The sequence below is a fragment of the Saccopteryx bilineata genome, chromosome 11 (genome assembly GCF_036850765.1).
Source record: "Saccopteryx bilineata isolate mSacBil1 chromosome 11, mSacBil1_pri_phased_curated, whole genome shotgun sequence".
NCBI lineage: Eukaryota > Metazoa > Chordata > Mammalia > Chiroptera > Emballonuridae > Saccopteryx > Saccopteryx bilineata.
The window spans coordinates 17,342,601-17,360,368 of record NC_089500.1 but is presented as its reverse complement, the minus strand read 5'-3'; the positions used below and the strand labels follow the sequence as shown (position 1 = coordinate 17,360,368).

The 17,768-nt window shown below is 39.6% G+C and overlaps 1 non-coding gene across 1 annotated transcript; it reads left to right on the top strand.

Moving 5' to 3' along the window:
• The first annotated feature begins 8,521 nt into the window (after positions 1-8,521).
• Positions 8,522-8,597, top strand: TRNAG-GCC (transfer RNA glycine (anticodon GCC)). Its single transcript has one exon. It is a non-coding gene; the product is annotated as a tRNA-Gly (tRNA).
• Positions 8,598-17,768: the final 9,171 nt, after the last annotated feature.

The window sequence follows — 17,768 nt, the reverse complement described above, 5'->3', positions numbered from 1 at the left end:
TAACTCAAATTGTTACATAGAAGAAAAAATATATTTGAAGGATAGCTATGATTGGTTCTACTGTGCCCACTGCTTAACTGTTTTGTACCATCAACCTCAGCCTAATCTGGAGGCTCTAAGAAAACAGTGGCTGCCATTTTGTCCACCATGTTTGGGTTGAAGGTAAAGAATAAGATACAGGGAGTATTTTCCCAAAAATAAAATGTTCTGCTGGTCTCAGAAGATGGCAGGTACCCTGAGCAGACAAAATTATACAAGGCCCTATAGCCCAGAAAAATAAATATTATTCTTGGAAGATAACCCAAATTTGGAAAATCAAGAGAAAGGGGATTGTTAATTCTTGAGTGAAAAAATGTGATCGATTCTAATGCACTCAGTCACTCATCATCACTGTGGGCCACAACCACCTTTGTGGCACCAGTAGGATGGACTAATGCATTCATTCAGAGGTTCTCAAGATTGTCTAGGCCACAGACAACATTAAAAAAAACAACAGACACTGTGAGCACACACAGCACACACATTCTGCCATGGCTTCTATCAAAATCATTCTCGGGAACAAATGAAATATGTATTTCTTTGAAGAAAACATCAACAAGGACAAATGTAATTCAGGCAAAAATTATTTTTCAGACATACAAATTGATTGTAGCCTCTCTAGGTACCAATGCTTGAGAGGATCGATGGTCAGCCTACCAAGGCATTTCTGAACAGAACCAGTCATTTGCAGATTTCTGAACAAATTAGCAAATTTCTCTTTAATGGTTATCGCTTTCGTTCCTGCAATATTGGCCTCTCCACTTCACATCTCCACCACACATACGAACACGTGCACACACACAGGCATTTCACAGGTACACAGTACTCATCCCTGACAAACTGCATGTTTTGAGTTGCAAACAGTGGAATTTTAGCCACTCTGGGTGCTATATAATCAATCTCTTTCAAATATTGAAGGGTGGCCTCTCAAAATGAAGGAATGATTTTGTAGAAAGTCAGAGGAATCACAGGCATCAAAGCACTTTTCCCTTTGTGTCAAGTCATTGGGTCCCGTGACTACAATCTTAAAATTAAAGAAATCAAGATATAGTATAATGGGGATTTCTAATTTACTGAGTTCAAATTGCCTAGGCTATTTCCACATTAAACTAAAAGTAATAAGTGAGAGAAGAGGGCTTAATTCATGAAATTCTAAGGCATGGAGGCCCTTAGCTAGCTGAGCCTCCTTTTTATCCATAATTTAGGCTTTTCATAATGTCTGGGTCTTACTAAATATCACAGAGTCATAGCTCAGTTAGTAAGCATTTTGACATGAATCTTCACTTTTGGATTCACAAAGATATAGGCCTCATTATACTCATGTTAACCCAAAAATAAGAGGCCAAAGTGAGAGGCAGTAAGCATTTATTTGAGATCCAAAAGAATGGATATTCTGGAAGCACTGATTCAGGTAGAAACCCAAATAGTGTTGCCATTAGGAGTTGAAGTCAAGGGGTATTTATGAGAAAGGGTAGGAGAATACTTCCATGACTAGAAGGAAGAAATTTTTGTCTATGTTAATAAGCTCAACAAGGACTCTTTACAGGTGCAGATAAACTAACTAACATAGTGATGCTAATTCTACAGAATGTCTTTAATTTTCAGTCCAGTAGTCATAATGTCTGCTTTCTTGCTGACTTTGCAAACAGTTGTTTGCTGCCTCAACTGCTCAAGACCTTATTTTGCCCAGTTTTAACATTCTAAAGATTTAAGGAGCGAGATCTAGGGCAGTTAGATCCTGTGGGATGGCATTTCCGACTCTAGTTTGAAGTGCTTTGATTTATATATACATATATTTATACTTATTCATATATATTCATATATATACTTATTATTCATATATATTCATATATATTTATACTTATTATTCATTTGTTTCTAGGGTAGGTCAGAACAGTTTCCCATGCTAGTTTTTCTTGATGCAAAAATATCCATTGCGCGCACACACGTGCACACGCATACACACACACCATCAAAGAGCAATGTCTATACGATTTCTAGTGATATGATAACATCCATCTACTTCAGTTTTTTAGATTTCTTTTAGGACTCTTGGAATCATAAATATAAGCTGTCAACTTTTGGATTCTCCTTGGGTGTTTTTTTTTAAGTCTCTCATATAGGAAAGCAGGTATATAAAGCAGGAAGAGGTAACTATATATGTGTGCCTCCCTTTCATCAAAATCACAAAATTTTCTCTGTCAGATTCTGGTAAAATAGTATTTCTCAAATAATAAATTCGTCTAATTGGTGCAGTTATGGGGGAAAACCACCAGATGGCAAAATGACAAAATTGCTTCAGTTTAGTCGACAAAAGTACTTCTTTCTTTTGAGTGCTTTTCTTTCCCATTAAGATAAAACAAAACCAATTAACAGAAATCTTGGTCTGGGGTTGCCTGGGTAGAGGGACCCTAAGACCCTGGCTGTTCAAGTAATTGTCAGACTTTGTTTTCAAATTGTTAGGAAGGCTCTCAAGCAGAGTCCTCTCCCCAGCAACGTACACCAGAGTTCTGAGCCCTTCATTAATATAAACTGATTGCAGAGGGTACAGTGATAGCACTCAGAACAGAAGTAAACGGGTTGGGTTAATTTCTGAAGGACACAAAAGGGTGGGTTAGAGAGTGAAAAACAGAATAAGGAAATCTCTAGCCTCTGTAATAGCATCATTTACAATCTCTTGAAAAGATGGCTTCTTAAAAATCCCAATTTCGTGTGAAACCATTCTTTTATCTAGATATTTGTCTACAGAACTAATTTAAATCTTCCTATGTGCAACATAAGTCTCTATGCTTTCCCCCCACTGCTCTGGAGGGCTTTGTAAAAACAATTTCTTTAAAAAGTACTCATAAGCATCCTGGTAGGATACCTAGCATATTACATCATCACATCCCATACCTGATGCATTAACTTATTCATAATTCATGTATATCATTTTACATATCTATTAGGGGCCTGAAAAATGATTCTAGAGATCTATGTGAATTGCATATAATTTAAATTATACCCTAATAACAGTTCTAAGTTTTCCTCAACAAATTCGTTATTAACTGTTATTATACCATTGTGACTTTGATTTATATATTCTTCATTAATGATATGAGGACTTTTTCATATTAGCCAGTTTGATATCTTCTTTAGTGCAATATTTTTCAACTCTTGTGTTCCTATTCGCACTAGGTTAAAAGGAGTTAAGAATGTTGCCCCTACTTTTCTAGTCTTTGAAAGTTTTTATTAGTTCAATGTTAATGAGTAAGCTAATTCATGTTATTTTTTAAATCTACAGATTCATTTTCTTTAATAATTATAAGAGTACATAAATTTTTATTTATTCCAGTTTTAGTTTTGGTAAGTAGTGGGGTTTATTTTTTCAGAAATTTGTTTACATCCTCTAAATTTTCAAATTTTATGAAATACTATGAAGTATTTTATCATTTTTTCAATATCTATAGGGTTGGTATTACATCAACTTTTCCATTAGTGCTACTGATTTTTGTATTTTTATCTTTTTTTGCCTCTCACTAACGGTTTATGAATCTTATTAGTGTTTTTTCCTACCAAGAATTAATTTTCAGCTCTGTTTATTACCGGTCTGTTTTCTATGTTACTAACATCTTTTATTTAATTATTATCTTGTCTTTTCTACCAGTTTTGTTATTTTTCTATTAATTAAAATGAAAAATTCTATTATTGATCTCCAGTTTTTTTTCTTTCTTTAATATCTTCATTTTCATTATAAATTCCCTGTATACTTGGCTTTTGCTACAATCTGCAAGTTTCAATATAGTATTTTTATTACAATTCAATACCAAGTCTTTTCTAAATTTTATTTCTTCATTCACCCATGAATTATCTAAACGTAAACTTCCTAAATTTCAAACATATGAAGTTTTTATAGTTACCTTTTTGTTATTAATGTCCACCTTACTTGCACTGAGTTCATATAGCATACTCTGTATGGTTTTAATACTTTGAAACCTGTAGAGACAGTCAATATGGCCCAGCATTTGTTAAATTTGGGTAAAGTTTCCAGAGCACTTACCGTGACTCTAATACATATTCTTCAGTTACTGTGTGCAGTGTTCTATATATGTCATATATATACATATATATATATCATATATATATATGTGTGTGTGTGTGTGTATATATATATATATATATATGTCATTTAGGCCAAATGCTTAACGCTACTGTCCTAATTCACATCTATAGGAATTATTTTGTTCATTCATGCCCTAAGATGAGTACAAATTCTCCACTATTTCTCCCCTTAGTTCTTTGTCTTTGTGGTGGTGTTACACTTTCCTGGTGAAATATATATTTTATCATTATGAACTATCCCTCTTGTTGGGCAGATAAAATATATTATGCTCACTTTGTTAAAGATGGCGCTGCTCACATAGAGGCCGTTGCCCAGGTGATATTAATGTGTGTCTCTGTGGGCTGTGGGCAGGCAGAATTCTTGTAGCCTGGGGCTTGGTTTTGGGATTAAGCCTTTCCCACCCTTTTTGATGTGGGGTGGTACAATCCCATCATGTCTCTGATAAGTGACTTTGTATTAGAGACTTCCCTATTTTGTGTATTGGATTAAAGGTTTGGATTTCTACACTATAAAATAAGGGCAGAATGGGAGCTTGCGCTCTTGGTTCCTGAGATTATCATTAGTGGAGAGAGCAGAGCAGAGAGCAGAAGGAGGCCACGTGGAGTAGGCCAGGAGAAGCAGCCAAGATGGCAGAGTGTTGAGTGAGAGGCCAGTTTGTGCAGGGAGAAGGAAGGAGATGGGGAACAGAGGTGAATAAGTCTGGTGAGCTAGAAACCTTTGATTCTAGGGAACTCGGATAAGTCAGTAGCTTTGTGAGCACTGAATGTGAGTGGGTTTTGGAGCCCAGTGTGTGTTTTTACTTGCCTACCAGGTGCAAACTAGGATTAAAGGTAATGGCCCACCAGTTCTTGGCTCCGTTGTTTCTTTACCGACTGTCCGAATCCAATGCGAACCTGCATGGGCCGGGCGGCTGTGATAGTGACCGTGGATACTGGCTTTACACCTCTATACATCAAAAAAAATTTTTTATCTCAAATCTCCTTCATCTACTGCAGCTTTATTTTGGATATCGTTTGTATAATATAATTTTTTATGTGCTTATTTTAAGTTTTCTGTAGGTTTATATTTAAAGTGTGGCTCTCAAAGTCAGAACATAGTGGGGTCTTTTTTATTTTTTAGTCTTGTCTAGCACTCAAACTTTTTATTGGGGTATTTGCTCTGTTCCTATGCAAAGTAATGTAGCTAAAAATATTTTGGGAAATAAGACTTCCATCTCTGGGGGAAGGGGAGTAAAGAGGAACAAATATACGGTGATGGAAAATGATCTGACTTTAGGTGATGGACACAACACAACCAACGGTTCAGATGTGTAAAGCGGGCGGCTGTCACGGTGCCCACGCAGATGCAGGTTCCCATTGGTTCAGGCAGATGGTGAAGGAACTGTGTAGCCAGAAAAAGGTGGGACATTCCGCTGATTAAAGTCTCATAACAGCAACGAAGAACAGGCAGGGAAGACTGCTTCTCTCTCATTCAGGGCTCCCAGCCTCTAGCCCTAGAGGCACTGGACTCACTGGCCCCCTACAGCCTCAACAGGGCTCCCAAGCCCCTCAGCACTCCAGACTCACCGGACTCATTCTCCCAACTCTCCCAGACTCACAGGTCCCCCACCAACCTCAGCACCCTCCAGGAAAACAGACTGGGAGGAAATACCCCTTCTCCAGCAAATAGTAGCAAACAATAGCCCCTCCCATGGAGGCAGGCAATCCGCCATTTGCAATCTTCCGTCCTGAGGGCAAACACCTGCAGCCTTACACTTACCACACACAGGACACTGCCCGGGCCAAGACAAAATACAAGCCTGCAAAACTAAACACACTTGTTTACTGAACAAAACGCTACAGAGATGTTCACTCGAAACCTATGTACCCATTTTGATCAATATCACCCTATTAAACTTCATTTCTAAATTAAAAAAAAAAAGCCTTCCATCTCACTATTTGCTCCTCATTTTCTTGATAATTCTGTTTTTTGCTCTCTTCTTTTCTTGTTCCCTTTTGGATTTTGTTTCTGTTTTATTTCTCGTGTTCCCATTTTATTAGTTTGGTGGTTATGCTTTCTAAATCTCTCTTTTTAGTATTTACTGTGGACTTCGCCAAATGCAATTTTGATGTATCAAGCGTGATAAAATTGGAACTTTTACCACTTATCAAACAATACAGAGATGTTAGAACATTTAACTCCAAATATCCCCATTCTGAGTTATGGTTTTGTTGTTGTATATTTCAATTCTAAACACATTTTCCACCCATTAAATATTATTATGGTGATTTTTTTTTTTTTTTTTTTGGTATTTTTCTAAAGTTCGAAACGGGGAGGCAAACAGACTCCTGCATGCACCCAAACGGGATCCACCCGGCATGCCCACCAGGGGGCAATGCTCTGCCCCTCTGGGGCTTTGCTCTGCCACAATCAGAGCCATTCTAGCACCTGAGGCAGAGGCCACAGAGCCATCCTCAGTGCCTGGCAAATTTTTGCTCCAATAGAGCCTCGGTGCAGGAGGGGAAGAGAGAGACAGAGAGGAAGGAGAGGGGGAGGGGTGGAGAAGCAGATGGGCGCTTCTCCTGTTTGCCCTGGCCGGGAATCAAACCTGGGACTCCTGCACACCAGGCCGATGCTCTACCACTGAGCCAACCAGCCAGGGCCATTATGATGATTTTAAAACATCAATATTCATTTCATAAAAAAAAAATATTCATTTCATGCTATTAACTTATTTGCTTTTTCTGTTGTTGCTCATTTTTCTTCTGTTTATAAGCTTCATACTTCTTTTTTTAACAGGGGGAAAAATCTTTTACTGTTTGTTTTAACAAATAATGGCTCATTTCGTCTTTATTTTAGAAGATCAGTATTCTTCTGTAAAGAGCCAAATAGTGTTCTTTTAGGTTTTTGAGTCATAATATCCCATCTATTCAACTCTTCTTCTATAGCATTCATAGATAATAGATTAACTAATGAGTCAGAAATGAGTACAGCTCTTTGTTAAAAAGAAGGGGGGGGACCTTTGTCTGTAAAAGCAAATAATAAGCTAGGGGTTTTTTTTGTTTTTTTTTGTTTTGTTTTGTTTTTTGCTTGTGAGTCATAGTTTACAGACTCCTTTGTTAGAATTACATACTTACTCAATGTGGCATTATATTTTAGGGTCAATTGTTTGGGGGGAAAAAACACTTTTAAGATACTGTTCTACTGTCTTTAAGCTTATTCTTCTTTCAGAAGCAGCTATTAACCTTACTGCAATTTCTCTTAAGGAAAGTTATTTTGTTTTTGTTTTGCATTTTTTAGCTGCATTTAGATCTCCTCCCCACTGGATTTCTGCAATTTCACTGTGACTTTCCTAAGCTTTTGTCTTGTTTTGTTTTGGTTTTGCTTTGAAACTATTCAGATTATCTAGTGATTCTGAAATTTGTGATTTGATGTCATTATGTGAGTTCTGCGACACTTTAACTCCTGTCTCTTGAAATTGACTTTTGCTTTCTTATTCTCCCCTATGTACATCCATCATGAATTTTGGACATTTTCTCTTGTTAATCTGTGTCATATTACTTTGATTATTAGTCCCACTAGAAGAACTTAGAAGGCAGGAGGAAAAATTATCTGTTGCATCCCACACGTTCATGAAATACAATTTTTATTTATTTATTTTTTGTAGAAGATGAGTTCCATGTTGGTCATAATGCAGCCCTTATTGCCTGCCCAATCGGAGCAGGACTGCAGTTGGTTGAAGAGTTTGAGGAGTGGAAGAAAACACTCCAGAAGTTAGAGCTGAATGAACTGACAGTACAATTTCTTTGTACTGCCCCACTGGGATAACATATAAGCTTTCTTACTTGTTTTGTTGATTTCCTCCTAGTTCTTATTCCAGAAAACAGGCTTTAGCCTGTAGACACTTACTGATTTTCTGGCCTCTACATAGGTTTCCTGGTCCTCAAACTTCTTTCTTAAAGCCAACCCTGACATTTGTCTTAACAGCACTGGGATGGCTACTCAAGTATGCAGCAGGCCACATGATATTAAGAGTAAGAAGTGCTTGTTTGTTTTATTTTTTAAAATTTTATTCATTTTTAAAGAGGAGAGAGAGAGAGAGAGAGAGAGAGAGAAGGGGGAGGGAGGAGCAGGAAGCATCAACTCCCATATATGCCTTGACCAGGCAAGCCCAGGGTTTTGAACCGGCGACCTCAGCATTCCAGGTCGATGCTTTATCCATGTGCCACCACAGGTCAGGCCTGTTTTATTTTTTAAGAGAACATAAACCTTTCTAAACTTGCACTTAAAATTTCATGAACTATTTAGAAAATATGTATTATTCCTAAGAGGGTAGTGTGCTTTATTATTTTAGTGAACTATTATACTGTTCAAAACATAAAATAATAATACAAACAGGCGGCCCTGGCCGGTTGGCTCAGTGGTAGAGCGTCTGCCTGCCGTGCAGGAGTCCCGGGTTCGATTCCCAGCCAGGGCACACAGGAGAAGCGCCCATCTGCTTCTCCACCCCTCCCCCTCTCCTTCCTCTCTGTCTCTCTCTTCCCCTCCCACATCCAAGGCTCCATTGGAGCAAAGTTGGCCCGGGTGCTGAGGATGGCTCTGTAGCCTCTGCCTCAGGTGCTAGGATGGTTCTGAATGCAGCAGAGCAACGCCCCAGATGGGCAGAGCATCGCCCCCTAGTGGGCGTGCCAGATGGATCCCGGTCGGGCACATACGGGAGTCTGTCTGACTGCCTCCCCGTTTCCAGCTTTGGAAAAATGCAAAAAATAAATAAAAAATAAAAAATAATACAAACAGGCATAATAGTGTGGTAGGCAGTTAGACAGACATGAGCAGAGCAAGGACTATAGGACAGAAGGCCACCAAGGCAGAAAGCCCAGGTGCTTAGTGACAGGAAAAACTAGGGAAGACAAGGACCTTGTCTTCCAACTTCACCATTCCTTTCTTCACTGGTCATGTGGTTCAGATCCCCTGCTTTCAAAGTGATTGCTGGTCATGAAATTCGGACTCTCCCCTGACCTTTCCTCCCTGGCATATCACTAGTCACATGATTTTAGGCCCGCTTAAAGGCAGAACAAACAAAAGAGCCAGAGAAGAGCACATGAGCATTAACTGCTAGAAATAACATCTAGGCCTCAGTCTTGTTTTAGCTACAGGCCCAGAAAAGCAGCAAAACCAGACAAAAGAAAACCAATGCTGGCTTCAGGACCAGCTGCATTGACTAATGACCCCCTACCTTGGCATTGGCTAATTAATGCAGACCACAATCCTAACAGAACATATCTGAAAAGCTAATAAATATTCTATTGAAATCCTTGCCTAAACTCTTCACTGTGAAGTCCCCTAGGACTGAGGTTCCAGCCCACTCTCCCTTCCCAGAGTACTCCTGTGCCTTTCTCTTCCCTTCCTCATCCTTTTCTTCCATCAGGGGTGTTTTCCTTGCCCCCTTTTTTTCTCCTAAGTTGTAAGAGACCCCACAAAACTTGCAATCAGGGGAGCAGTGGACAGCAGCAGCTTGTACAAGGCTAACCCTCTGAACCTGTCTCCCAGGTCCCCTTTTCATTAACTTTCTTCCTGCACGGCCAATAAATTCTCATTCACTTGCTGCATTTTGATTGTTGATTGAATTCTTTCTCTCAAGCAAGACAAGAATCAAGGTCTCCTGGCTCTCCTGTAACAACAATAAGGGTATTTTTTTTAAGAAATGTTTTGTTTATTTTGTGCTCTTCCACTTAATTTGAATCTTACTGCTTTCATATTCTAATTTATCTGGTTTTTCTTTTTCATATATGCATAAAAATAATATTTAAATTATTAAAATACTCTGAAAATTTTAAATTCAGCCACTGTACCTTATTGTGGTCACAAGTCTTTTACTCTTTGAAGGCTTGAAAGTCATTATTTACTTTCTTTCTCTTGCAGCAAAAAAGAAAAAAAAAGTCAGTTTATACTTTACTCTGCAAGTCTCAGAAAATATTTGTTTTCAGAAAAATAGCCTGGAGTTTACCCGTTAGATATTCAAATAAACACAAACTAATTTTAACCTTTCAAATCTTTACTCAGACTTTCAGTTGCTCAGCAGTAGGGTGTCACCAGTTTTTGGAGAAAGCCCTGGAATATTTTAAATGTTCTTAACATTTCAAGATCACCAGGGCCACTGTGTAGAAAGTATTATTGATTCTCTGAATGGAGTTTTGAAGTTTGCAGTCAATTCCAATGGGGGTGGGGAAAGGAGCAGTAAAGAAGGAGAAAAGATGTTAATGACTTCTTCTTAATGAAGTATTAGGAATGGGTTCAAGGATTGCTGGTAGTCAAAAATTGATTTTAAATAGACAATTGTATTCATCAAAAATCTCTTTCATGAAATCTCCAAAACCAAAAGTAAAAAAAAAAAGGGTGAACAGGGAGTAGATAATTGCAGATACTATTAATTGGTTCTCTTCAATTAATGGTATTGGAAAAACTGGACTGTCACATGCAAAAGAGTGAAACTGGATTCCTATTTTACATCATGCACAAACATCAATTTACAATAGATCAAAGGCTTGAATTTAAGACCTGAGATTGTAAAGCCTCCAGAAGAAAAGATAGGGGTTATGCTCCTTGAAATCAGTCTTTGCAATAATTTTTTGGTTTTTACACTGTAGGGCCAGTAGCTACAGCCACCATCACAGCCACCTGGCTTTTGCAGGTTTACATTTAATTCTGACAGACAATAATGAAACTGTGAAGCCAAGAACTGGTGGGCCATTTTTTATTCTAGACTTGTCCTGGCCAATGAGTAAAAACAAATACATTTGCACCAAAATCCATTCTTTCTGGTTTTTGGAATCAAAGGCTCCCACCTTTATTCACCTCCATTTTGGCTGCCTCCTCCATGTGGCCTCTCCTTCTCTGCAACAATGTGTTCTCTCCTCTCTACAACAATGTGGTCTTTCTCCCAAAATGGCCTTCTAGCTCCTCCTTAGCACACATTAGCATAACCAAGCCCCTTCCCAAGCATGAAAGGCAATTAGCTGTATCATGTGAGAGCATCATCACCTGAGCAGCAGCCATTTTTAACAATAAGAGCGAGCATAAAAATCACATTAAACTTATTTGCCCAACATACACCAAAAGCAGTCAACAAGAGCAAAATATTTTAAAAGTAGGACAACATAAAATTAAACATCTATGCTCAGCAAAGAAAATCATCACCAAAATAAAAAGGCAGTCTATGGAATGATAGCAAATATTTGAAAACCACATATTCAATAAGAAGTTAATATCCAAAATATAAAAAGAATTTGTGCAACTTAATAGCAATAATAATAATAAAAATAATAGCAATGCAACTAAATAATGGGCAAAGGACCTGAATAGACATTTTTCCAAATAAGACATAAGAATGACCAACGTGTACATGAAAAATGCTCAACATTACTAATCATTAGGGAAATACAAATCAAAGCCACAATGAGATGACACCTCAGTCCTGTTAGGATGGCTATTAGCAAAAGACAAAAGTAACTGTTACATCCCAGGAGACAGAACACAGCAAACCCAAAGTGAATTTTATAAGTTTTATTGTAAACCTGCGCATGGACTGCAGGCAACCCACACAAGGGAACACTGCAGCCCTGAGCTTCTAAAATGGCTCCTTTTTATAGGGTGGCTATCTAGGCTGAGCAAGCAAGCAGCGTTTACAAGGGCGGGAGGGGTGCGGTTAGCTGACCTCATTCTTGGCTAAGTCTCTAGGGTAGGGGCTTCCTTGATCTGGGTACATAGAGTTCAGTGGAAAATATTGCTACATGTCTAACGGTTGTTTATCTTTTTTCCTTCAGCCATGTACTGGATGTACTCAGTTTTCATGGCTGGTGGCCTGCACCGCTTGTCCTAAGATGTCACATTCCCCCGTTTTCTTCTTATTAGTTCAAATTATTGAACTTTGGTATTGCTCATCCGAACTGGGTATAATCTGGTAGGGCTGAGCTAAGACCATAAGTCTTACAGTATCTATTCTTTCTCGAACAAATGCTGTGGTGCAACCACAACAAACTGGAACTGGACCCTAAACTGATGCAATCAATTTGGGTTTTGTACAATGGCCAGTGATCAGCCTACTACGCCTCTCACAATGGTCAGCGATGAGCTCAGGGGGAGAGGGGCATTTGTAGGCGAAACCTACAAGGTTACAATGTTTTCAGCACGTTTGTATAATATCTTTGCAAAAGTATACAAGCACACACTGTTCTAAGATAATAAACTACCTTCTTGCAATATCTGCAGGGCTGATACACAAGGAACGCATCCTGCCTTTGCTAGCAAGATTAAATTTGCTGAGGCTCATGAGAATTTTCTACTTTAGCTGTAGCTATAAGCTAATTGGGTCAGGGGTCCTCCCTAGTATGTGCTGGCACGCTGATAGTGTGCCCTTAGTACTACAAGCTTTACGGCTTGAATCCTCTTTTGTACATACTGCGTGAGGCAGTTGATAATACATGAACCAATGGTTACCCCCCTACTATAAGCAAAACGAGGGGTCCGGTAAGAGCAGTAACTAATGTAGTGAGCCAAGGGAATGAAGAGAATAAATTCTCATACTAATTTCTTTCTGCCTTGCATTTTTCTTCTCTGTACTAACTTCTTACAACTTGCACAAACCTTCTGCAACTTACATAAACCTTTAATTTTTATGAAATTTCTTATCTATTCAGAAATAACTGGCTTTATAATAACTTACTTTCTCCCTTTTTTGTTCTAAAGTATTTCTATACCTTATACTTTTTATTACCGAAACTACAATTTCCTTTTAGTCGGAACTCTTAATTTTAAAAATCTTAACCTTTACCTTTAGTGACAACTAAGCTGTTAATAAGTTATTTTCTTTAAAGTATACTTCCTCTTGGGGGTGTCCTCCCTCTAAGTAGCTAGTATTTATAGGTTAAGTGTAAGTACACATATATTTTTCATTACCTTGTAGCTTCCTTTTTAACTAAGGGACTTATAGTAGTACATGTATTAACTTTTAAGACAACTTGTTCTGGCTTTCCTTTGACCTTAGTTCCCCTCCCTCCCTAAAGTCTAATTAAAAGGAGGTCCTTAGTGAGTTTCTCTAGGCATCAGCCATGTGTGGACCAGTCAACTTCTGGTTTGTGGCTGAAGCAGGGCATGCTGTCCTTCTCAGGGTCAGCTTACAAGGGTTGGCGGGGTCAGTCTCCGCTGTCTACAAAGGTGTCTCTGCTGGGACTGCAAGCTTCAGCCAGCTGCAGTGGACCCAAGCAGGTATACCTTCTACCTTGGCGGTAGTGGGAGTGGTCAGGATCATGGTGTGTGGACCTGTCTACGTGGGAGTCAGTCCTTGGGTGGTGTACTTCTTTACCTAGACTGAGTCTGTAGGCTGGAAGGGATGTATTAGGTCATCTGGCAGTGCTGGAATCACCTCTCAGACAGTCTTTTGGACAGCCTGCTGTGTAATCTGTAGACCTTGTAAGACTCAGGGTTCCCTAAACTTTTAACACAGGGGGCTAGTTCACTGTCCCTTAGACCATTGGAGGGCTGCCACATACAGTACTCTAGTACACTGACTACTAATGAAAGAGGTACCCCTTCTGGAAGTGCGGCAGGGGCTAGATAAATGGCCTCAGGGGGCCATAGTTTGGAGACACCTGCTGTAAGTACTTAAGGAAGGAGTGGTTATTTAATTTAGTTGTTTTATTTCCTCTCTGAGTTTCGGTAGGAAGGGAGGGAGTCTCTTAAATATTAACTTAAAAGGAGTAAATTCTTTCCTGTAGGGGGTGTACCTCGCCCTAAGGAGGGCTAAGGGGAGTAAGGTGGGCTACTTTCTACCAGTTTAAAACAAGTTTAAAGTTTCCTTTAAGATCCAATTCATGTTTTCTACCTGTCAATTACTTTAATAAAATCTATTTCTAAACTTTCACCTGGGAAAGTTCTCTCTCTGTTTCTCTTTATAATTTCTTTACTTTGCTTAATATTTATTTGGGTATAGACTAAACACTTAGAAATTATGCTTTCTCTATTAGATTCTAAGTCTGACTTTTTTAATTGGTTGTAAAAAAAAAAACCTTTGGCAACCTGGGTTCTAGAAAAGTTACTAAAATTTCCTTATTGGTAGCATCAGCAGCTGCTTGCTTGGTTTTTCTTGAGAGTTTCTATGGAGTCCTCCTCTCTAGATGGCCTGGACAGTGGATGATGACCACTACTTCAGTAGAGCAGTCTCCTGCATTCTCCGGGGTGAGGGTTTGAGCCTCACCTTTGCTGGTTCTTTTTTTTTTTTTTTTTTTTTTGTATTTGTATTTTTCTGAAGCTGGAAACGGGGATAGACAGTCAGACAGACTCTCACATGTGCCCGACCAGGATCCATCCTGCACGCCCACCAGGGGGTGACGCTCTGCCCACCAGGGGGCGATACTCTGCCCCTCCGGGGCATCTCTCTGTCGTGATCAGAGCCACTCTAGTGCCTGGGGCAGAGGCCAAGGAGCCATCCTCAGCGCCCGGGCCATCTTTGCTCCAATGGAGCCTTGCTACGGGAGGGGAAGAGAGAGACAGAGAGGAAGGAGAGGGGGAGGGGTGGAGAAGCAGATGGGTGCTTCTCCTGTGTGCCCTGGCCGGGAATCGAACCCGGGACTTCTGCACGCCAGGCCAACGCTCTACCACTGAGCCAACCGGCCAGGGCTTTGCTGGTTCTTAAGCCTTCTCCTGATGGCCCCTCTTCGACTGTGCCTGTCTTAGGTTGTTCCTGCCTTTAGGAATCTTACCCGTCTTTGGCTAACCAGCCATCTTAGGGGCCAGAGTTATTTATGGCCATGAGAGTGAGGGAGGAGCAACGTCCCTTCCAAAATGCTTAGTTTTAGCAGCCGATGTTTCTACCTAATGAAAAACTTATAATACATTTCTTTTCTAATTCGTAGAGCTGAATGCTATGTAAAGGCTAGGTTGACTGCCTTAGTATCTTCTGGCTCCTCTAAGTCTAGGAGTGTATGCTTTCTAAGTCTAAGAAAGCTGTGGGGGGCTTTTGAGGATCCTGAATAACTTCTTACACCTTAGATAAACTTGTGGTTGTTTTTCTGAGTATCTTCTCTGATCCAGGCTAACAGAAACTGGTGGAAAGTGTCTAAAAATTTCTTCACTTGCTTGGGTGGTGGGGTCCCACTTAGGCTAGGCAATTAGAAACATTTTCTCAAGGTGGTCTCAGTTGTTGTAAGTGGGGCAGCCTATGTACAGTACAGATTTCTAATAGTCCTGTTCAGGCTTGAGGCTCCTCTGAGAAAAGGGGGTTCTGAGCTTTCTAATTCTGTAGGCCACTTGGTAAAAAGAATTTAAACTATTTCTTATTTTCTCCTTCCTTAACTATCAGTTGTAAATGAACTATTGTCCTTATGCTACCTTAAATCAGCACCCTGCCCTTTAACTCGGTTGGAACTATGAGGGCTCTAATCTATGACATTTCCATAGGAAATATTAAGTAAAACCCGAGCAGTTTCACCTCTGTACTTTTCCTAATGTACTTATTTACTTAGCTGATTAACAATTGTAGTTTGATAGGGTGGTAAATCAGGTGGAGGTTCAGGATTATGTCTCTAGAGTTCTCTTTTCTACCTATTATGTTAAGAATTCTTTTATTAAGCTAATCAATAGTAATATTTGTCACTCTGGGTTTTGTGACCTAACATTGAACAATTAATTACTAAATTATTACATATTCCCTAATATTTAAACTAAAATTTTAACATTACAGGCTATGAAATAGCAAATGAAAAGGAGAATTAACAAAAGACTGTTGAAATAACATATACATTTCTAACATAGAAAATGTTTTTTACAACAACAGATCCTTAGTACAAAAAGGAAGTCTTTGTATTTGACAGACTATACAATTCTATATGCTTTATTATTAGTACAAATTTAGTACGATTCACAATAAGAGATTATAAACTATTATCCCTAATGAACTACTGATTTTCAGAGAAAAATAAAAAATGGTCAAAATATAGTTACTATTTTGTGGCTTCCCAGCTGGCAAAGAGATGCTAACTCTCTTTTTGACCTATAGAGCTTTACAATATTAAGTTATTATAAGGGTCGGGGTAGTAAACTAAAAAAACACAATTTTATAAACTTATTTTCTTAACAGTGGGGTATTCTAGTTTACTTAAGGTCCTCAATTTCCTCAGGGACATAGTAACCCTATAATTCCCTGAGGACCCTTTTCTTATCATTCTTGACTATTATGGCTAAAGCAGTGGGTTTAGAAAGGGTCGTATTCCCTAAATCTTCTCCTCGAGTCTGGCTCCAGGTAGGAAGTGGGGATTCCCCAGAGCCAAAGCAGAGGAGGGCAGAGGGCTGTAGCAAGGTGAAGACAGCCTCTAGATTACTGCACTGTTATCTTTTACCTGACCAAGCAGTGGCTCAGCCCTTGAGCTAAGAAAGAGGTTTCTTTGTTATATACACTATAAGGGAATCAATCAGGGTGCCTGGGATTCCCAGTGCCCAAAGGGGAGGGGCAGGTGCCCGAAACTGTGAGGGGAGCCTGCAGCTTCTTTTTTTTTTTTTTTTCCTTTTCTCTGCCGCTTCTCCTGCAGCCAGCTGCAGCCTGGCTGCCTTTTCTTTCTCTACCTCTGCTGCCGTACTGGGCTGCATACTGACCGTGCCACCTGCCTGCGGGTGGGTGCTGGTGATAGTACGCTAGACTCTCTGTTCTCTATGGGTCTAGCAATCCTTGGTTTGGCCATTCTGCTCTTAAGTTGGCCATTTTAATTTACAGAGAGTTCTCAATGTAATATTAATTCTTACCCTTTATTTTCTAAATGGGTAAAATTGCTTTGGGTCAGTAGGTGAATATCTGAATATCTGAAACTAGTTTCTACTCTATACTTCCTCCAGTACTCTCTTAAGTCTTTAGTTAGTTCCTATAATTTGTGGGCTTGTTTACGAATTTCCCTTAATATAGTTCTTAAAAAATTTCTTAACATAACCTGGTCTTCCCGTGGCTATGTCAATCCACACATCTATATATGGCATCTGGTCAGGGTGCGGGATCTGATAGACATTTGCCCTGACAGCAAAGAGTGTGGGTAAATTGAAAGTGCCCTCCGAGGGCCACCCTACACCAAAGGTTGGCCTTTCTAGTTCACAAAGAGTCTGCAACGTGGCGGAATTAACAGGAGTCCCATAGCCTCGTGCCCTGTGAGAGAAATCAGAAAAGTTATCAAGCAAGCATTGAAGAGGCATTAGGGCAGTAGATTGCCTCTTGACCCATGGTCCTTGACTCTCGAAGGAATCCTGTGAGGAAGCAACGGACGAAGCAGACAAACAAACCAAATATGCATATGAAACAAACAAAATTTCTAAACCAAAACCAAAAGGGAAAGCAGCGTCCTGCGTTCCCCGACCGACCAGGTGGGGAGAAATCAGGTGGCGTCCTACCTGCTCCACTACACCCTTTTCTAACCAGAGCTCTGTTTCCAAATATTCAAAGAGGAAGCTTCCTTACCAAACAGTCTCAAAACTTCAAATGTTTCGAATCAGCCAAATTCAGTTTCCAAATGGCAACTGCCGGAGGCTGGCCAGCTACCAACGTCTGCTGCAGCCCACTCCGTGAGGAGGGGTCTTACACGGCCAATTGCTGGGGCCTCCATATGTTACATCC